This window comes from Triturus cristatus, chromosome 6, assembly GCF_964204655.1.
Source record: "Triturus cristatus chromosome 6, aTriCri1.1, whole genome shotgun sequence".
NCBI lineage: Eukaryota > Metazoa > Chordata > Amphibia > Caudata > Salamandridae > Triturus > Triturus cristatus.
This window is the reverse complement of record NC_140589.1, coordinates 676,682,109-676,705,714: the sequence shown is the minus strand read 5'-3', so window position 1 is coordinate 676,705,714 and position 23,606 is coordinate 676,682,109.

The following is a 23,606-nucleotide window of genomic DNA, read 5'->3' as shown; positions in this document are numbered from 1 at the left end:
CTCAGCCTCGGACAATGAAGACACACTGCACATTTTCACACCCGAAGAGGGTCCCAACGATACCAGTAATTCCTACGAGAGCTCTGGGACTCTGCCTACTGTCACACTGCAGACAGCTGATGCACTTATATAAGGCCCACTTGCAGCAGTAGACACATCGAACCTCCACACTACATAAGCCCCACTTCCTAGTTCTGCAATACATATCACATGTCATGATTGTATATGCCTCAAACCCACTAGTGCCCATGCCCCCCACCAACCATACACACAGTCCTATGGGATCCACCTTGCACGATAGTCTCAAAGGCGCACGCGAGTCAGACGCAAGCCCCCTCATGGCACGCTAGAGGGCACACGTTTGTACTGGTTTGTTGCAGCAGATCCCCAGTATTGGGTCTTCAACCCCAAAGAGATCTGGTTCAACCCCTTGCCATACCCCGACCCCATAGCCACCCCGACATAAAGGGTTGAATCATCCGCTGACACATCCAGACCGCACACCGGGCACAATCAACCCATCAAGTGGGACCCCCGGGACCCCTGTCCCATTGTACTGCCTATGAGCCACCATGACCCCCTGACGGACAATACATTTCTAACTTTAAACGCACGGGGCATTCACACAGCATGGAAGCGCTATGCTATTTATGCTTATATCAAACGCCAGCAAGTGCAGGTCATACTCTTACAAGAAACTCACCTAACAAAGGGGGAACTCAAAAAGCTCCAAAAGAGATGGCGAGGCACTTTCTGTGCCACAACGTATTCAGCGTACCCGTGAGGAGCACTCATCTGGCTCAGGTCAGGGGTCCCTTTTTAAGAGACAAGCAGAAAAATAGATCCCGAAGGGAGATATGCTCTACTAGAATGGTTGCTGGGCGGTCAGCCAATACTAATAGGCAGTATCTATGCTCCCAACATGGAGCAAACGGTATTCTGGGAGACCCTACCAAATAGCTTGGCCCAATTCACCACCTCACCATGGATCTTAGGAGGGGACTATAACTGCACATTAAATCTTAACTTGGATAGATCCTACCCACCCGCCCCAGCTTCACATGCCCATGTACAAACAACCTGTTTCCGAGCTTGGTCAAATCACTGGTCGTTGACAGACGCATGGGGGCATGCATATCCAACAACTAAACTCTATTCCTTTCACTGTAAATGGCGCTCACCCTCCCCACCTATCCCCACCTGGCAGCTCCCACAAGATTGTTTGGAGGACCCGGTGTTCCAACACGAACAGAGAGAAAACATACTGAACTACTTCTCCCAAAATCCCCACACTGCAGGCTCAAGGGCACTTGAGTGGGACGCCTTTAAAGTGGTCATGAGGACAGCATGCATTAGACAGATCATGGGGGTGGATGGTACAAACAATGGAACAGCATTTAGCGCAACTATCCAAATTGGCAGACAAACAAGCGATCCCCCCTACACAAGTAGCAGAAGTTAAGACCAAGTATGCAGAAGCCTGCACATATCTGCGCAGATACAACTTTCGCGCCTCTGACGCCAGAGCCCACAGAGAGGGGATTCGTGCTGGAACCCTGCTTGCCTGGCTTATTCGACAGAACCTAGATACACAACCCATCACCAGCATAGGAAATGCAGCAGGTGATATCTCCTACACGCAAGCGGAAATAATGCTAACCTTCCATGAGTACTATAGGGACCTGTACAAGGAGCTGATCCGGGACAGGGAGGAACACATCCACAAATTTTTACAATCCATCACTATAAACACAGATGATGGAAAAGGACCAGTCCTCCCTAGACGAACAACTCACAATAGCAGAGATTAAACATACGATCCATTACCTAGCCAAAAGCAAAGCCCCCGGCCATGATGGCTTTCCAATAGAAAACTACAAAACATTTTCCCAGCAACTAGCCCCACAGATGAACATAGTCTACAAGGCAGCCTTCGAGACGGGAACACTCCATAAGTCCATGCGGGAATCAATACTAGTGACTTTCCCCAAGCCTAATCGGGATCCCTTGCTTAGGTCATCGTACCGACCGATCACCCTGCTTACAGCGGATTGCAAAATACTGGGTAGGATCATAGCAGATAGACTCACGGGGGTGCTCCCCCACCTGGTGCGCCCCGACCAGTGTGGATTTGTGCCGCGGAGGAACCAGAATATACATTGGCTATTCCATGTCCAGGACGGGGTGCGGGCTGGTTCCCGCACGCCGTGTGCCTTGTGCTGGCCCTTGAGAAGGCTTTTGACACCTGTGCGTGGCAGTATTTATTTGCGGTTCTGCGGCGTGTGGGGATAGCCCTCAACTCATGGCGTACATCAAATTGTTATAAAACTACCTCCCAACCCGGGTCTGCATAGGCCGGCACATTTTGCCTTCTCTCCAGGTAACCTGTGGAATGCGCATGGGTGTCCTCTATCCCGCTGCTCTTCGCCCTCACAATGGAGCCGTTGGCGATAAGACTCAGGGAGGGGGCGAACTATGGGGCATTCCACTCGAGGGACGCACTCATAGCGTATCCCTGTACACAGATGATCTCACACCTCTCTGGGCCACATTCGACGACTTTAGGATGGCAGCAGGATTAAAAGTGATTTGGGCCAAGTCCACTATCTACCCTCTTCACCCGAACACACCCCAATGGGAGATAAACACAGGAGAGGCCATGCTGGCATGGAATGGGGATGCCCCAAGATACCTGGGATTCAGGCTATATCACCCCCCGAGAGATCTCCTTGAGGGCAATAAAACCCAGATTAACTTCTGGCAAACATTACCCCTGGCCCCCATAGGGATGGTAGTTTTATCACAGATGGTAATGGTACCCCGTCTCCTATACTATTTCACAAATGGCCTAGTGATTCCCCCGCAAGCCTTCTTCCGAAAGCTAAACTCCTTAATCATATCGCTGATAAAGGGCCAACGCAGAGTGGCTTTGATGACATTGCAGCTGCCACAAGACAGAGATGGTCTTGGCTCCCCTTTCTTTGAGGCCTACTTCCTCGCTGCGCAGCTACAGTGGCTCTCAATCTGGACGCTGGCGTCACCTGGAGCAAACGGCAACACAAGCAGGGTCTCTGACAACTCCAGTGAAACATCAAATACTCCTTCCGGCCACCAAACCCAATCCAACCCATCCCATTCTGGTGAAGGTGGCTAGATCCTGCATGCTGAGAATTCATCGCCTCTCTCGGGCTGTGCCGATATACTCTCCGCAGTTACCACTGGCGGGTCTCCCCAAGGGACGCAAACACTTTAAATCTAGAGACCTGCTAATCTGAACAGAATATGGACTCACAGAGGTGGAAGCCCTGTTCACAGATGGTCAATTGTCTTCTTTCAAATCCCTGACAGAAGAGAGTGGGCTCCCCATTGGAAGATTTCTTTTTCACAGACAGCTCATATCAGACTGTAGGAAGACATGGGATTTGACAGACGGAGAACCTAAAACACACCCCACACTGCACGCGATACTAAACATGGGCGCAGGACGACACCTCATCACTTGGATATACAGATCAATCATAGATCACGTATGTGTGCCGCTGACGCGGCTCCGATTAAGGTGGGAGGAGGAATTAGGTCGGGCACTGCACAATAATGAATGGCTCACAGCACTAGAGCACCATAAAAAAATGTTGCGTAACCAGCGCTTCAAAAATATCCAGTTCAACATACTACACCGTGCGTATCTCACACTGGCACGACTTAAGCATTTCTTCCCTGCAACATAGTTCGAAAGCCCACACTGCCACGTGCCCAATGCCACATTTGTCCATATGTTCTGGACATGCCCCGAATCCAACCCATTCCATTCTGGGGAAGGTGGCTAGATTCTGCATGCTGAGAATTCATCGCCTCTCTCGAGCTTTTCCGATATACTCTCCGCTATTACCACTGGCGGGTCTCCCCAAGGGACGCAAACACTATACATCTAGAGACCTACTAATCTGGAAAGAATATGGACTCACAGAGGTGGAAACCCTGTTCACAGAAGGTCAATTGTCTTCTTTCGAAGGCCTGACAGAGGAGAGCAGGCTCCCCATTGGACGATTTCTTTTTCACCAACAGCTTATATCAGACTGTAGGAAGACATGGGATTTGACGGATGGAGAACCTAAAACACACCCCACACTGCATGTGATACTAAACATGGGCCAGGATGACACCTCGTCACTTGGATATACAGATCAATCATAGATCACACATGTGTGCAGCTAACGCTGCTACGATTAAGGTGGGAGGAGGAATTTGGTCGGTCACTGCACAATAATGAATGGCTCACAGCACTAGAGCACCATAAAAAAATGTTGCGTAACGGGCGCTTCAAAAATATCCAGTTCAACACACTACACCGTGCGTATCTCACACCGGTGCGGATTAAGCATTTCTTCCTTGCAACATTGTTTGAATGCCCACAATGTCATGTGCCCGATGCCACATTTGTCCATTTGTTTTGGACATGACCACACTACAGATCTAATGGGCAGGAGTACACACCACGATACAGGCAGTCACAGGCCTGACGGGCCTTGCCACATGGGAGGCCAGCGCCTTGGGGATATGCAAGTGTCGCAAGCAGAAAAAGATAGAAACCTGCTTCGAGCTACTGGCCCTACTCCAAGCAAAGCGAAGCATCACACTATATTGGCGTTCTCCTGCAGGTCTTCTGATGGTGGCATGGAGGGGGGGCGGTCGCGAAATGGGGAGCCGCAGAAGAAGATGCAATCAGGCTGGAGGAGGCGAGCGGAACGCGGCGTAGCCCCATATCTATGGAGTGGTTGATGCTCCTTCACAGCTTCAAGCAGGTACAAGAAACTCCCGCAGAAACCCCAACAGCAACTCAGGTGGCGCCAAGCCCCACAAACCCCATGCCCCGCTGGAGGCCACCTGAGCGGATCCCGCATCCCCTGCCCCCAATGTAACTCCGTGTTTGTCCCAGTGAGAGAGTTACACCTGGAGTTACTTAAACTAGTAAAAACTGTGTGCCGTCATAAGCCCCAGAAGCCTTCATTCCTAGCCCCATCCCCCCGAGTTATACCCCCTAGTTAGTTTAAAAGAAATGGATTTCTTCTGAACTGACACAAGAACAGCAGGGGCACACCAATAAAACCCAAGAATCAAGCAGTCCACTATGAGACCTAAACTACCATTAAGAACACACTTTACGTGTGCTGGACAATGCACACCTAGACAACTTATCACTTTATTATCAATATTATACAATGGTAATGCAACACACTTCAAGCTAAGCAACCACAATTGTTGCTGTAATGTGTATACCCTGTTTGAATATGAAAAATCCAATAAAAAGGTTTACAAAATGAAATCAAACAGGTGGTGTTTTTCCAGGATGACATTCTGATTTATGGGCAAAATGAGAAAGATCATAACACCATTTTGAACAAGTTCTGTCCGCTTGGGAGTGGCTGGATTAATGCTGCAGAAAGATAAGGGTGCTTTTGCTGTTGATGAAGTGGATTATTTGGGTTACCACATCACTAAAGAAGGGAGTTAACCCAAGCACGATTTGGTTAGTGCCATCGTCAATGTCAAGGTTCCTGGTGATGACGACCAACTAAGGTCTTTCATGGGGATGGTGGTATACTATGCCAAATTCTTATTATGGACAATGGCACACAACTCACATCTAGAGAAATGGAAAGTTTTTTTGACAAAACTGGTTTGAGGCACATACGTCCATCACTCTACAACTCACAGGGAAATGGTCTGTGTGAGAGAATTAATAAGCTAGTGAAAGGCACAATGCAGTTAGCGGTCACTTCAAACATACCAGTGCAGCGTGCCATCAAGGACATGTTATGGGCGAATCGTACCACTGTAATCAGGGTATGGTTAAGACTCCTCTCAAGTTAATGAAGGGAGGCAAGCTGGCACTAAAATGGTTCCTACTTGGTTGCACAGTGAGGTTACCAATTTTTCACCTTCTAAACACCATGAAACTTTGATCGGTGGTAACAGAAACATGGAGCAAGGTTATTGGGTAAAAATCAAACCAGGTGGCACAAAAAAAGGGTTTCAGCAAATTCAGGGGGGCCTTTCAGGTGAAGTGTATAGGGGGAAGTTGGGTGAAACTGCAGAATGGTCAAACGTGGAACCTATGAAGAGTGGCATTGTACCAAAAACAAAGAAAGGGTGTCCAGAATCCCAGAGAGGTTCATGAAGAGTTCTCAGGATCTACACTGATGGGACATAACATCCTTGAGATTAGCAGAGGAAGTGATCATCCCATCTCTCCAGGAACTTGCGTATCTGATCCAAGGGTTGGCTTTCAGAGGGGAAGGGTTCTCAGGGAACGAAGGATGCGGCTGTATTTGAAACATTATGTTTGTTATTAGGTCATTCTGCTCTCAATTTTTCAAGGAAAGGAATGGGTATAAGAGTATGTTCTCTATGCACATTTTCACAGGGTTGCGAATTGGTTCACATTATAGATTGTTTTTGTTTTTCTTCTATTTTGTTTTCTAAACTTTGATTTTCTCTTATGGCATTTCACACTTCAGAGGATATGTCATTTATTTAGCATCCCGTTCAAAATATGTTGTTTTCAATTGTCTGTGTGTGAAATAAGGAGATGTGTTATAATGTGGTTAACATTATGCAACTCCACTCGTGCTGCCATACTTGTCATATTAAGTCATCTACATGTGCAATGTCATCTATGGCAAGATTCTGTTATGTGGCATTGGGATCTGATTGCTTGCCTGGCCGGTCGGTTGGGTGACTGAACTGTCTTGCTTGAATAAAGACCCTTCATTGAGTAAACGGATTACGCGTTATGGATTATTTACCACAGTCTTGTTTTTATTTCTATTTCGTAACAGCAATGTCCCTGTAACCTTTCTTTTGGAACCTGGGTCGGATACAGAGACGAGTCCTGGCAAGAGTACACATGTATTTAGGGGTGGAGAGTTTTGTGCGGCAGCGGCAGCGATTAGAAATCATTTGAATATCGCGTAGCCTGCCCAACAATTGTGTTATCCTATTTGCAGTATGTCGGCCGACAATGTACGAGACAGGGAGGCTGCAGCCATGGCCATGTTTTCTGATAGCCTCTCAATTCCACCTAACATTCACAACAAGATCAATACGGACAGCAATACGAGTGACAGTTCCATCAAAGAAAAATGTAAAAATTTTAGAAAAAAAGCTACGCAGCGAACAGAGCAAATGGTGGGAGTCAAAATCCCTCCAAAGTTACATAGATGTCAACCGTATTCCAAGAGGTCTGAGAATTTTGACGGCCCCTAGCTATGAGAACCCAAACCCCGATCTCATGCGGGAATGGGCCGAGAGTAATTTGGAGTCATCACGGAGATTAGTATTAATACTCATTAAATATGCTGACATTGACAGGGCACAATAACTCAAAGAAATCGCAGAAATCAATGATGAATTGGACAAAATTGCACAAACTGAGGAAAAAACTAAGCTTGCTAATGATATGACACTCAGGCTTAAAAAAGAGGAAACTAAAATCATGGAGAGAAAAACTTTCAAGTTTCAAAGAGATCGCAACCATTATGAGTTGGGGCAAATTTTTACGTATGCCAAAAAATACGATGCCCTACATGTCCCCGCATCTAGAGCAACTGCCAACCCCAAAATTTCCCATAAAAATAAAAATGCGGCAGAAACATCATAATCTGATTGAGTTCAATGGGGGGCAGCGACTCTGATTCTGAATTTCGTAGCATCAATGCGATTGGCCAAATACCTTAACCATCGTACGGTGAGGAGATCAATTGTTTATGCTGCGAGACAAGACAAACCCTCCGCCCGAGACCTCAAAGGAATTACAACGAAAGTCAGCCAACTACAAGTGGTGGCAAAGGAGCAGGGCAAGGAAGAGGCATTCAAAATCAAAGCAAGAAGAGGGGAAGGGATCAATGGACAAAGAAATAACACCTGAGAAGGGGACAAATAAGACCATTATAAACCTGACACAAATTAAACTATCAGATGACGAAGAAAATATCTTGAAATTAGGTTTATCGTTCGCACCTCAAACTGACTTTGACTATGCCTCCACGAGATTGGATATGTACAAGGCAGTAAGAAAATTGAAATTAAGGAAGTTCCATACATTAAATGAAAAAACCCTTGAGCTCGAGGTGCAGTGGAGAACTAGGGGCATTGACACAATCTGACGTCCCCATCCTGATGAAAAAGCAGGAACTGTGGGAAACTGAGGGAGCAGGGTAGGAGACCCCTATTGGACCATATGGCGTCTTTGGAGAAAGTTCTACAGGTTCAAGTCAGAGGGCTCCTGTAACACCATACAAACCCCCATCCACTTTCAATCCTATAATGCCCCGGGACTCTCTAGATGTGTTTCACAAGAATGTCACAGCCCAAATAAAAAAACTGCACTATGAAACGCAAAATATGAAATGCAAATATAGCAAGCAGACCCATCAATCTGAGGCCCTCATGTCGAAACTGAAAAAGGAGAAAAACATTATTGTGAGGGGGAGTGACAAAAGAGGAAATATTGTCCTTTCAACATGCGAGGACTATGACAAAGAAGCATACTCACAATTGAACGATAGAGAATGTTATGCACGCAATACCCCAGCTGCGATAAAAATATCTCACAATGAATATTACATAAAATTGACTAGATGGAAGAACAAACAACTCATTACAGAAGCTGAACATAAATTTCTCAAAAAAGAAAATCCAGTTACCCCGTCAATATATTTTATCCCTAAAATACATAAGAGTATTAGCAAACCCCCTGGCAGACCAATCATCTCGGCCAGAGATGGAATTCTTGAGAAAACATCCATATATATAGACTACTTTTTACAGCACCTTGTAAAATCACTGCGATCCTATGTTCAGGACACGGGGACTTCTTATGAAAGATCAAAGATGTGGTATGGAGTGAGGGATATTGGATGTTGGCCTTGGATGTAACATCCCTCTATACCAGCATCAGACACGAGGATAGCATACGAGCAGTTCAGCACTACTTATCACAAAGACCTTCACAGTATAATGACCATAATGACATGCTCTTAGAGATGTTGGAATATTGCCTTAGAAATAACAACTTTATATTCATCAATCTTCTATAGCAGCAACTGAGGGGCGTGGCTATGGGGGCCGGTTGCTCCCCAAGCTACGTCTGTCTACACATGGGTAGCTGGGAGGAACTGGTCCTCAAGAGCCAGTTCAGCAAAATCCTTAAAGATAATGTGGTTGTTTGGCTGCGTTATATTGATGACTTATTTGTGGTATGGAATGGTACCAAAGAACAGGCTGATGCATTTGTTACAGGGATTAATGACTATAGCCTGAACCTCCATTTTACTGTTACCATGAGTCAGTCTTCCATCACATTCTTAGACACCGAGATATACATACAGAACAACAGTATTGAGACCAGATTGTATAGGAACACAACCTCTGGAAATTTGACCTTACATGCAAACAGTGCACACCCGCCACACCTCATTAGCAGTATCCCCTACGGAGAAATGCTACGCCTTAGAAGAATATGTAGCAATGAGTTTGATTTAAGACAAGCACAGCAACTGAGCAAGCATAGATTCCTTGAGAGGGGGTACACAGAGCATGCCATTGATAGCGCTATCATGAAGTCCATGGGACATAGCAGAAATGAACTCCTCATTGACAAAAAGGCAGCAGAAAACAATGAACCCCAGCATAGCACAATTGACGGTGTGGGAGGGAGTAACATATCCAACCCCTTTAGGATTATCATGGGCTACAGCAGGCAACATTCCAGCCTCCACAGAATCATTTATGAGAATTGGCCCACCGTATTAAGTGACCCTGTCATAGGACTGACTTTGCCAAGTAGGGTATCAATCACGCAGTAACAGGGAGCGTAAGATCAGCAAGATCTTAACTTGTAAAACCGAGTATGATGTGTACATACTCATGTGTCCCTGTGGACTTAAGTACTTTGGCAGCACCAAACTGGCCACACATAAACGCATCTTGCAACACCTCCGTGCCATATCTAATCAAGATAACACGTATCCTGTGGTGAGGCATTTCAGGGAGGTCCACAACAGTAACATCAGTGGACTTAAATATTTTGTCATTGATGCGATCACACCCAGTAGAAGGGGAGGCGACAGGGAATCCAAGTTCCGGAGACTTGAGACACGGTACATTCTTCAACTTGATTCCAGGACCCCGGGTGGCCTAAATATCACGGAAGATTTACATACCTGTTTGGGCTAAGTTATGAATTTTAGATTACCATAAAAGATGATTGGTCGGTCCAAATAGGAGTCACTTTTTTTAGCTTTTCATATTTTAGCTACTCACGAAATTTTACACTTTGTGTTTTAGAACAGAATGCATTGATCCCATGCGTTATCGGTTATTCCACACAGAGGCAAGATTTAATATTGATTTTATTGCATATCTAAAGCCTTTGTACCTTCTTTAGGTATTTATGAATTTTGTATGATTTTAGATTAATCATTTTACCATCTATTTATATATTTATAAACCAGTACTGTACGTTATGGGCCCCTTTTTGAGGCCTATACTCATCAAAAATCAAGACCATCTGTACTTTTATGCCTACTAATCAATTTTCTATGCCAATATTCAGCCGATATATAAGGGGTGACGAGTCCTTCGCTTTGTGTACATTCTTAACCAGAGTGACTAGCTTAAACCCACTAAATAACTGGGTAAAAGTCCAAACAGTCCATGTTAACTTAAGGTGGTAGGGCTTCCTGCTTCAACATTTGTAACACGGTCCATTAAAGCGCACTCACTGCGTTGACACCAAGAAGTAGTTTAAGACATACAAGAAAATAATTTTCGAATGAACTTAGGAACTGCCCAGGAAAAAGCAAAAAATGGTTTTTAACAGTCACTATCAGAATGTTCATCACTTGATTAAATTTTCATACACGCACTAGAGGCTGCTATATAGACATTAGTTGATGGCAAAATTAAACAAGGATCTATCGATACAAAGGATTTAACCTTGCATATACCAACGACGAGACCCTTATCAAGGGAATCTGACCAGACATCCCATATCCAGGGTAGTACCAGGTAGTCCTCAGTTCAGACTCATGTCTTTTGCATGAATGGTGTAAATCCGTTCAGTAGTTCCTGAGAAAATTAGAGTAAAAAAGATAGATATACCTATGGCCTCGGAGGATCCGAGCACCCTAAGCGCACCCTAAGCGCATCCTCCCCGAATTGAGCGCGCACCCTCCCAATCACACGCTGAATGCTAATTGGCTGTCAAGTGTCTGTCTACATTCAAAACCAGGAACTGTTGGCAGCCATTTTGTGCCTCAGTAGAAGCGAGTCTAATTAAGTAAGGTAAATAAGTGTGTGAAAGATGTAAAGGGGGCAGGGTAGAAATACTCTGACCCTCTAGTGTTGCTTAGGGGGTCCCAGAAGGACCCCCTGGTGCCCCCTTTTTTTCTTTTTTTTTCTAAACGGCAAAATGCGCGCAGGGTGCGCAGTTCCTAGCACGTTGGGTGCGCGGATCCCAAAAAAATGGAAAAAAAAATAAAAAATAACGTTTTGAAAATATAGTTGAAAACATATTTTACAAAATATAAAACTATATTTTAAAACATTAACAATTTTTGGGAAAAAACCCAATAAAAACAAATAGTTTTTAATTTTTAAAAGAATTAATTGAAAAAATCAGTTAAAAAAAAAGTGATAAAAAAGTATTTAAAAAAAACATAATTAAAGGAATTGACACACCGAAATTGAAAAATTTAGAAATTCAATGAAAATCATTAAACATCATAGCTTTAGAGATAAATTATAGATAAGAATTAGCATTTAAAAAACCTTTGAAATTCACTTAAAAAACCATAGGATTCATGCACGTTATAGTTAGGAATTGGCATTTAAAAAACCTTAGAAATTTACTGAAAAAACCATAGGTTTCAGGGGTGTTATAGTTAGCTGGACATTTCCCTCATACAAAACCCTAGAAATTCTCCCATTATAGTTAGTTCAACTAACTATAACTCGCGCGCCCCCGCAATGCACTGCTGATGACGTCACATATTACATCACTCATGACATGGTCAGTGACATCACTGATGACAACACTGATGACATCTCAAATGACATCACTGATGACATCACTGATGGCATCATCCATGTAATAAATTAGTGCATCTTCTCACACCCTAATATAACCTTTGATACACCAACTCAAAATTTCAGACGACCATTCTCAAAACCATAGATACTCCAATACCAATAACTACATACACACTCATTGACTCTTAGGTCTACACACACCTCCACTCACTCACCTGTAGAGTCACTCATACTTACAGTCACTCAGTACAGGACTATCATATGCATTTATACACCTACATAGACACTCAGACACCGCCAATCATCCATAGACATACTCACACACCTAGTCAATCATGCAAATAATTAATCACACTCCAATCTACTCACCTATACAGTTATACACACACAAGTTCACGTACTCATAAAAATACTACTACATTCTTACGCTCTTATACAATTACTAATACAAGCACACACTCATCCATACAGCCACTCTCACAATCCCACACTCTCACATATACCCAGTTATATACTCTTACATACATATACCCTGCCTTTCACATATGTAGTTACTCATGCATGTACCACTGAGATATACATTCAATCACTAACACACCCATACATACACTCACCCAACCATCCAGTCCATCACAGATGCACTCTTAAAACCATGCCCACATAGAATCACCCACTCACACATCTATGCACAGAGTCACACACACCCTACCCACACAAACACTCAGGCACCCATACAGATATTCAGACAACCAATCAATAACCCATATAGACACTCATATAGCTATTCACAAAACCATGCAGCCACTTATACACCAACAGACAGACAGATACAGACATTCACACAGTTTCGTCACTAGTCTGCAGTAAGATACATTTAATGACTCACTTATAGAGTCAGTCACCCACCTAGAAAATCATCCATTCACACACTTATAAACCCACTCATTCTTCCATAGGTCTTTCCCTATATATATTAAACATATTAAAACTTTACAGAAACACATACTCACTGTATGACATCATCAGTGATGTCATCAGTGATGTCATTTGAGATGTCATCAGTGATGTCATCAGTGATGTCACTGACCATGTCATGAGTGATGTAATATGTGACGTCATCAGCAGTGCATTGCGGGGGCGCGAGTTATAGTTAGCTGAACTAACTATAACAGGGGAATTTCTAGGGTTTTGTACGAGGGAAATGTCCAGCTAACTATACCACCCCTGAAACCTATGGTTTTTTCAGTGAATTTCTAAGGTTTTTTAAATGCCAATTCCTAACTATAACGTGCATAAAACCTATGGTTTTTTCATTGAATTTAAAAGGTTTTTTAAATGCTAATTCCTATCTATAACTTATCTCTGATGATATCATGTTTAATGATTTTGGTTGGATTTGTATATTTTTTAAATTCAGTGTGTCAATTTCATTAATTACATTTTTTTAAAATACTTTTTTATCACCATTTTTTAAACTTATTTTTTCAATTAATTCTTTTAAAAATTAAAAAATATTATTTGAACTTAATGGGTTTTTCAAACATATTTTTTTCAAAATATTTTTTTAACTATATGTGCAAAACTTTATTTTATATATTTTTTTCATTGTTTTTGGATCCGCGCACCCTAAGTGCACCGTTCCCGATCCCTACGCGATATCATCCGCGCATGGTATGCGTTGGGTACGTGTTTAGTGCGCGATCGCGATGCGACCGGTACGCGACTCCCAGCCTATACGCGACAACTTCGATGTACGTAACGCGACGTTTACGCGCTTCCGCGATGCGTCATCTGCGTCTATGACGCGGTAGGTGCGCGGATCCCACGAAATATTTAACATTTAAAAAAACATCTATATATATGTATTTCATGTGAATATTAATTGAAGACAAACTCTAAACTAGTCTTAAAAAACTAATATATTTTTACATCTAATCCTATAATATTTTTAAATTCAATTTCGCGTATGCGCGCTGGGTGCGTGCTGCGTTCTCGCACGGTGCACGGATCCCATGCAAAAAAAGAGATTTGATTGGTTCATTACACTTCCTATTGAAAGACCCCACCCATTTCAATCATTCTTCTTTGACCTTCTTTAGAGCACCATCTCTTTGGAGAGAAAAATATTTTTTAGACTAAGTTTACACTTAGCTCTAACTTTTTTCAACCAAAAATGGCTTCAGGGCAGCAGGCATCACCTGCATCTCCTCATACTTCTGAGGATGAATTTTTGGAGGAGGCACCACCCAAAGAACGTTTTTCTTCAGTGGTGTGGACATTTTTTACTTTTCCCGAGGGGCAGAATAAGACCAATGCCACCTTGGTCACATGCAAGATTTGCAAAAGAGTGCTGTTACGAGGGGATCCTAACAAGAAATACTCATGCGGCACGGCAAGTATGATGAAGCACCTGAGGAGCCTTCATCCAAACAATCTTGCACGACAAGAGTGCAAACGGATGAGAAACACACCTGCTCCTGCGCCTTCCACCTCATCGCAGCCGAGCACATCAAGAGTGCATACATCAGCCCAAACCTTGTACATCCGTCCTCAATTTCAATTTTTAAAAGTGCTCTGCACTAAGTGCAATGCGACTTTGTGCTATGGTGAGCAGTCGATCGATCTGATCTGCCGCCAGCAAGAAAGTCACATTTGCTAGTTTTTTTTTGTTTTGTTTTTATTGTTACCTGAAGTTCATTGTTTGGTTTGGTTTCTCCTGTATTTTTTTTGGTTTTTTCCAGAAAAACCAAAAAAATCACAAAATTGTTAGAAAAACCACAAAAAAATATAAAAGAAGAAAGAAGAAAAAAAAAGTTCTTGTGAGAACAAACTTTCCTGGTTTAAAAAAAGAGCTACATTTCTTTGTTAGTGTGTGAAAGTTTAGATGAATGTATGTGTAGTACGTAATTGACTGAATGAATGCATTAGTAGCGTATGGTGAATATATAAGTGCAGAACTATGAGGAAGTGCTGCAGCATCACACAGTAACCTCTTTAACTACAGTGTGCTGTAGTACTTCCGAAGCACAGGGATGCAACATATGTACATAAATATGTTGCAAATCTATGCTTCTCTCTGCACGGCTGCTTAAACTGCAGCCATGTGGTGACACAGGCATCCTTGCACCATAGTGCAAGGATATCTGTGTCATGTGCTCTTTGTTTTTCTGCAGGAAGACACACCTTCCTGCACAAAAACAATGAGAAAATGCATTTTTCTCCTTCAATGTATGCTGAACATATCAGCATGCATTGAAGATATAAAAATGTGGAGAAATGAAAACAATTCTCCTTGCTGTGCTTTCCTACACCAATTTTAGAATAGTGCAGCATTCACACACATATCGAGATTCATAATTTCTGATAAATCTAGACATGTGTCTTGTTCTATGAGTATTCAGTGCAATCATGCACAACAACACCTATAGCACACCCTTTCAATGCAAAGTGGTGTGCATAATGAGGTTGTATTTACATGGAGTATAAAAAGTGCACAGAGTGCCTTTTCCTCTCTTTGTAAATATGAAAGAGTGTCTTGCGCAATAACTATGTTACAAAAAGTGACATATTTCCGGTTACATACACGGGGGAGCACGACACGTACAGGGGTGTACATACACGGGGAGTACGACACGTACAGGGGTGTACATACACGGGGGAGTACGACACGTACAGGGGTGTACATACACGGGGAGTACGACACGTACAGGGGTGTACATACACGGGTGGGGGTACGACTCGAACGTACAGGGGTGTACATACACGGGGGAGTACGACACGTACAGGGGTGTACATACACGGAGGAGTTCGACACGTACAGGGGTGTACATACACGGGGGAGTACGACACGTACAGGGGTGTACATACACGGGGAGTACGACACGTACAGGGGTGTACATACACGGGTGGTGGTACGACTCGAACGTACAGGGGTGTACATACACGGGGGAGTACGACACGTACAGGGGTGTACATACACGGGTGGGGGTACGACTCGAACGTACAGGGGTGTACATACACGGGGGAGTACGACAAGTACAGGGGTGTACATACACGGGTGGGGGTACGACTCGAACGTACGGGGGCTGGGGGGGTGTTCGGCACGTATGCGGGCACATGTCTCCATGTTTGCTATGGGTGTTCGGTGCGGACAGTGTTTTTTCCATACGGTTGTAACATCGGACGCACGGGATGGATCGTGATTCCGCGGTCGGACTTCACTTTTCACGTTTGTACGGTAAATCGTCCGTGGACGTGTCAGACACATTTTCCGACCCGAGGACGTGTGGGGAATTCTTCCCAATTCGATTCGTATGGTCTTTTTCCCATGCAAATCGTAATTGGCAGTTTGAACGGCACTTGTACGATTCGTACGGTAAAAAGACCGGACACGAGTCGTACGGGGAATTTTTTTACCGGATCGTGATCGGCACCCAAGTAGGAATTTGGTAATTCACTAGGCAAACGTTGTTTGAAAACCAACTGGGCATCATTACAAAGTGTCCAGCCTTTGTCACATTTTAGATAGGCAGTGTAATGTCCAGATGTGGTGGAAGGACCATCATGGAAAATTATTGCAATTGCTACAAAAGTCCTTCCTGATATTGATAGTTGTGCTGCTACAAATTGTTTTATTAAAGTATCCAATTCTCTTCCGTCAGCTGTACAACGTTGCATCATTAAAAGTATGTATTTTCCATATTTTGTTAAGAATAATGTGGATAACATTTCTGATTTACATTGGCTACACTCCATGTTTTGAATTGCACCTTTAACTAATTTATTGAAAGGCACTGATTTACAGTCTGGTAATGTTAAATACAGGAATCTCTCAGTGTCTACATTGGTGCTACATGTATACATGCAATTTTCACAATGATGTTCCCATTTGTAAGAAAGGCCAAAAATATTTTCTATTTCTACACCTTCATTTTCAAAAATGGTAAGCATATACATTAAAAATTCCTGAGCATCTTGTTGGATATTTTGTGTAAATTGTGTAGAACACACATCCAAAAGATTACGAACATCTGAAACAGATTGTATTTTACTTCTATCTGTTGTCAATATTTCATAAACAGAATGCAACAGAGAACAAAATCTTTTTTGCCGATTCTCCGTAATTTGCTCTTGCAAACCTTCAAGATAAAAAACAACATTGACCACTACATTAGCATAGCAGTTGACACCAGAACTATTTTAAAACTTATAACCAACAATCTCTCCAACAGTGTCCAATTTCTTTTTACCTGCAATCATAACATTATCTTGTTCTTTTCTTTTCTTGACACCTTCAGAACAGATATTCTCTAACCTTCTTTTTCGACTAACCACACGCTTTTCAAATACAGGATATTGACCTAAATTTGGAGCATACACCCTTCTTAACCTATTATACTCTTTTACACAGTTTGCATCTGCAGTAACCTTTGTCTCATCAAAATCAATCAAAAACAAACCAGATAATGTTCTGACTCGCGACAAAGCAACATATGCCATACCCTCTTTAAATACGGTACAATGTTTACCAATGCACTGTCTACACTTAATCCTTGAGATTTATGAATAGTCACTGCATATGCCAGAGAAAATGGAAATTGTTTCCTACGGACATAAAAATCTTTAACAAGCAAAAAACGAACTGAACAACGACCAATTTCTTTAACTTCATAAATCTGATCAAATTTAATTTTTAAAAATTCAATTCCTTCTTTTTTCTGATAATTCACAAAATCCACCACTTTGCCCATTGCACCATTAACTAAACCTTTCTCTACATCCAAATTACGCCTTAAAATTACCCGATAGTTTACACACGCATATAGTGTCTTTTCTAAACCAGCAGTTTTTGATATTTTTTTTTCTAAACAATCCAGTTTTGATCTCAACTTACCCGTCAAAATAATAGTGATTCCTTCATGCAGTATTTTATCGATGGCTTCCATTTTTACAATTTCTTCATTTTCCAGTTTTAATAATTCTTCACGCATTAGGCAAATCACTGACTTATTTTTAGCAATTTCCATGTACACTTTTGCAGGAACTGCATTTTCATTTGGAAAGACATTCCAAAGTAATCGACTCTCCAAAGCTTCTTCCCCTTGTTTTGAAAGAATTCCAATTCTTATATCTTGAAGAATACTTCCATATTCAGCATCATTTGCCTGTCGCATATTTGTTGTTAGTTCTTTGTATTCAAAATTACTCCAAATGTTCACATTACCAACACTGCCAAGAGACTTTCTGGTATCTTCATGGGCAAGTGTTTTAAATACCGGTTGTCCTTTTACCGGAGTCAGTTGCAGTAGATCTCCAAAAACTGTGACGTGTTTTCCTACATATAACACGTCATACTCTGTTTTAAGAATTTGCTGCATTCTTAAATGCACAAATGCAGGCATCAAGTTTGAAACCATGCTCACCTCATCAATAATGAGAAGTTTCATTTTCTTCAGGACTCTTGAAACTTCACAACAAGCTTCGCCAGATAGCTTGTGGTATTCCAATTTGTTCTCATGCTCTACTGGTAGCATTAGTAAACGATGTAAAGTAATTCCTTTAATGTTATGTGCTGCCAACCCAGTTGGAGCAGTGACAACACAAGACAAATGCGACTCAGTTGTTTTTTGCAGATAACTTGTAATTACTTTAATTAAGAAACTTTTTCCTGTTCCAGCTTGACCACTCACATACATTCGGATAGGTTAAAATGATGTACATGAGCACCCTCTCTTTTCATGAAGTAATCCATGGTCAATCTGCTCTTTCACTTGCTGATATATTTGTTTCTGTTTAACATTTAGTTGCTCTTCCAAGTTTCCTAACTGTATTGCATCTTCTTGTGCTTGATACAATGCTGTTTCCACCTCATTCATTGCAATCGCTGCTTCATTTTCAACAATTGGTTGTCCTAGTGGATCTTGACTCAGCAGAACTTTGACTGTCTTGAGAACTGTCTCTAGCAATCTCAGCTGCAATTATAGCTTCTTGATCAATTTTATCATTCAACATTTTGACATAATTTGCGAAAGCACTGCATTGTATGCTATCTTTACAAGCATTAAATGAATCTTCATAGCTGGGAAAATCTCCAAGTAATTCCATTTCTGAACACCAGGGTTTGAACATTTGCAAATGGCCTAAATAGTAAAATTCCCTTTTGTCAGCAGTGTCGCAACTCAATTTTCTGTGATTAATTAAATTTCCTTTCCTTTGTTTCACCAGACATCCTTCGGAACCAATCACTCCATATTCTCCATCGTTGATGTTCTCTGTAGTATTCCGTTTAAAAGTGTAGTTTTGCAGCACTTCAAAGAGACATGTGTTCTCAAGATGATGACTTCTATTTGGATAGTATGTGTCCAACATATTGGTTTTCAAAATATCTGTACTTTCAGGGTCATTTTCTGCTAAATATTCAATTTCTTGAACAGATCTCAGTACCCGATTTCGCATTCCTGCAAGACCTAGACTCACCCAAATAATTCTTCTACTTTTGGAATATAGACTTGCAGATGATAACCGATCAGAACATTCATATTCTCCAATTTCACGATGCAATAACATCTTCAAACTGAAACTGTATAATTTCTTACTTAGAGTCTTTTCGTGAGAAATCTCTTCCCACATTTCTTTCAATTCAGTCTTTTCTGATTTAGTAATGTAAGACGTTACATATCGAGCAACAGCAATGGAATTGTCCGCAACATACTGAATATCCATGTTAGCGTTCCACATGGATAAAATAACTGGATTGTAGTCATTTATGTATTTTGATTCTTCGCTTCTTCTTCAGTTGTAGGTGTTTTTCGGAGACTTTCTTGTGATGGTATGTCGTACAGCTGACATAAAACTGTTCACTCTTCCTTTGGATAATACAGGACGTGGAAATCCAAAACGAAATTTGGTATAGAACTTATCCTTTGACTTCGTCGACAGTATTTTCCACACCTGTGGCTTTGAAATCGTAAGACTTGTTGTTTTAAGTTTTTGTCTTCTCTGCTATTTGGAAGAGCACATGTAGCATAATCTTCAATGAAAGACAAAACAGTTTCATCTGAATCTGTTCCAAATTTGGGGGCGTCCTTGACCCATAACAACATATGTATGTGAGGAGCACCTCTTGCTTGATACTCCTTTCTCCAAAAGAAATCCACAACTTCTCCAAGAGGAGGATTCTTTTTATTGCAGATGAAAGACATCATAGCTTCAAATCTATGATTGAAATATCTGCATACATTGACAGGATCCAAAGAGCACAATTCTCCAGCTGTCTTGTATTCAATATTTTTTATATTGGAATTTGCCTCTCGAAGAAATTCAAGTAAATCATCCCAAGCATACTCAGCACAGCTTAGTGTAACAAACCATGTAGGAGTTCCCAAGTTCCGTAGCATACATTTCAGTTCTCCATGTCGACGATACCAATATTCATTAGTCCGACGCTGACATGCCATCAGATTAATCAACTGAGATTCTAAATAATCATCTCTCTGATGCACTTTATCCATAAAATCCTTTGCAGTTACATTTTGAAGGTGCATTACAGTTTTTAAAATGTGATTTACTGCATATGAAAGTCCAGACAAGTCACTTTCAAACAGAAGATGAAACATATAAGGGATGCATTGACGAAATCTTGGATCTTCTGCATATAATCTTGTTGTCCGATATTCAGATGCAGGAATCTGCACAGGACATTCATCATATCGTCCATCTTTTCCTGTTGGAAACAACTGCGGGAAACAGCGAGCTTCCAAGCTCTCTTCCCATACACTCATGGGACTTCCTGTAGCTTTTTTCATTTGAAACAACTCAATCGTATTCCCCATCACCTCTTTTGAATGAAGTGGATGTACACTGTAATGTTCATAGATCTCTTCACATCTGGACATGTCCACTTTTTCAATTTGTCCACTTAATGTTTCAGTATCTTCTGCTAAATCTATTTCTTCTTCTCCAACCAACACATTTTTATAGTACTCATTATTTTTTAACAGATACAATGACACCTTTTGCACTTTTCTAACATCCACTAACTCTTGCCAGATTTTCTTATTCTTAGTAGGAACACCATTAACTAGAATGACTAGTGGCTCATTTTCTGCATGGTCTACACCAATAGTTTCAATATTTTTCCTTAAATCTAATGGTAAATACACAACTCTTCCTTTCAATCCTCTTTGCAACTCTGATGAAGGTAATTTACTTGTTTTGGGCTCCATACGAACAATAGCCTGAAACGGGTGAACACATTGTATGAGAATAGACTCATACGCATTTAAATCTATCAGCTCTTGAGGAATAGCAACCAACTCTAGATTATTATGAACAGCTCTAGCAGGCATTTTATTCTCATCTAATTTGTTATAACAATATTTGCAAATACGCTGCTCACATCCCAAATCAAAACAATCCTCTACCAACAAATAAGTTGCAAATTCCATCCACTTATCATTATCTTCTATTTCACTTTTTAAATACAGATTGACACCCCTAGTCTGATTTTTATAGTGACTTCGCCGACAACTAATACAAGAAACATTTGGTCTTTCACCTGAAATTACCTTAAACTTTGTGATTTCATCCTCAAATTTTTCTGTAATTACGGGTTCTACATTGTCTTCAACATTTTGTTCTACTAATGTGTCAGTTTCTTCACTCTCTTGCTGAGGCTCAAAGTAACAAAACTCAATATCCTCACAGACCTGCTTCACATCTGATACTGACCCACGCAAAAGAGCACTGTTCAACTCACTTAACTTTAGTGCTGGACTTTTTGCATAATACAACCTTCTCGCTAACTTCCGCATTTGAGTATGATGTACTGCCAGCATTCTGAAATGGTGAAAAACACTTTGACAAACTTTCCTAGAAAGACAAGCCAGAGAATGACCTTGCAAACCAGTATGTTTTCTCACTCTGCAAGGGTCTAGTCCTTGCAACAGCTTAATCTTTTGTTTTACACTTTTTTTAGTATAGGCTCGTAAATAACGACATCATTTTTCAATAGATTCCTGTCGTACACTGCAAACACTACTGCAATCCCAAGTGTACACAGGGTTTTTAGCACGTCTCCCTAAAACTTCATCAGCTATCACTTCTTCTGCATTTCTTTCAACCATTTTCTCTTTCTCCATTGGACAACCGTCACTAACCTCATAACCTCTACCACTGGTGTCAACTGCATACAATAATTTTTCGCTCAGTGAATAACTCTCTTCATTAAAAAAAGGCTCTGAACTAGAACTGTGTTTCCATTCTCCCAAAAAAACATCACACATTTTTTTTTATTAATAACTCTTTTCCTCCTACTTTTGGCCTTCATTACATCTATTGGTTTATCTAGTGATCAAATTCTGTTTAACACTAAAATAAACAGTTTCCTTTTTACTTCAAAAGCCTTTTCCACAATGCTTTCAATATGCTTCTTCTTTTTATAAAATAAAGCTCTCTTTTTATATTTCTTCACATCTTTCAGCAAATTATGCACTACTCTATTTTTTTGCGTAATTCCTTATACTGATTTTGCCTTCTTTTACCATACTTTATCTCCTTTGACTGAACATTTGCTTTTTTACTTTTCTTCTTATTTTGAATTTTTTTCTTACTTGAAAAATTCTCAGTAGTTCCAGCATTATCTACATTCTGTTTGCTCCTACAAACATATTTAATAAATTGCTTTGTGATCTTACCAGAAGATTTTTTTCTTTTAGTCACATTATCTTGTTCATTCAATACTTGTGGTTGATGTTTCTTCAAATAATCCTCCTGTCTCTGTTCTTTTCTTTTTCTTTTTTTTCTCGCATGATTTCTCTATTTTAACGTTGAAAAACAGTATCTGTAAAAAAGAATCACAAATAAATGTATATTAATAACTTTCAAATTTACACTATTCCATTACTGTACAAACACATTTTATATAAAAACTGACTAAGAAACTATAGCCCTGAACCACAAGTGTGACGATGGTTAAAACACTACATGCATAGTGCATACTACTTTGAAGCAGTTCATGCCCTAAAGCCTACCTCACTAAAAGACTACATGCTAACTGACTGAATGATTACAGTACTATAAGGAGACACACTGGGTGAGTATCACGGTGTTTGCTAGAAGTGTATGAATTCTAACTGGGGAATTGAAGGTGTGAAAGACAACTGTGTAGGTGATTAGAGGACTGAATGCATACTGAATAGGGGTTTGAAGCAGTCTATGTGATAAGGCCTGGTCACTGCATGAGTACTTGGGTACTGACTGAATGATTAGAGTACAGCAAGAAGAGTGCCTGGGTGAATTTATAAGTGGTAGGCTTTTGGCGCAGGGAATGGATTAGTACTTGGTCCTGAATGGGTCACTAGAAGAGTGCAAAGGGAGTGACAGGATGTTTGCTGGACTGTATGGATACTGACTAGGGAATTGAAAGTGTGAAAGACAAGTGTCTAGGTGGTTAGAAGACTGCATGCATAGTGGATAGGGGTTTGAAGAAGTCCATGTGCTAAGGCCTGGCTCAG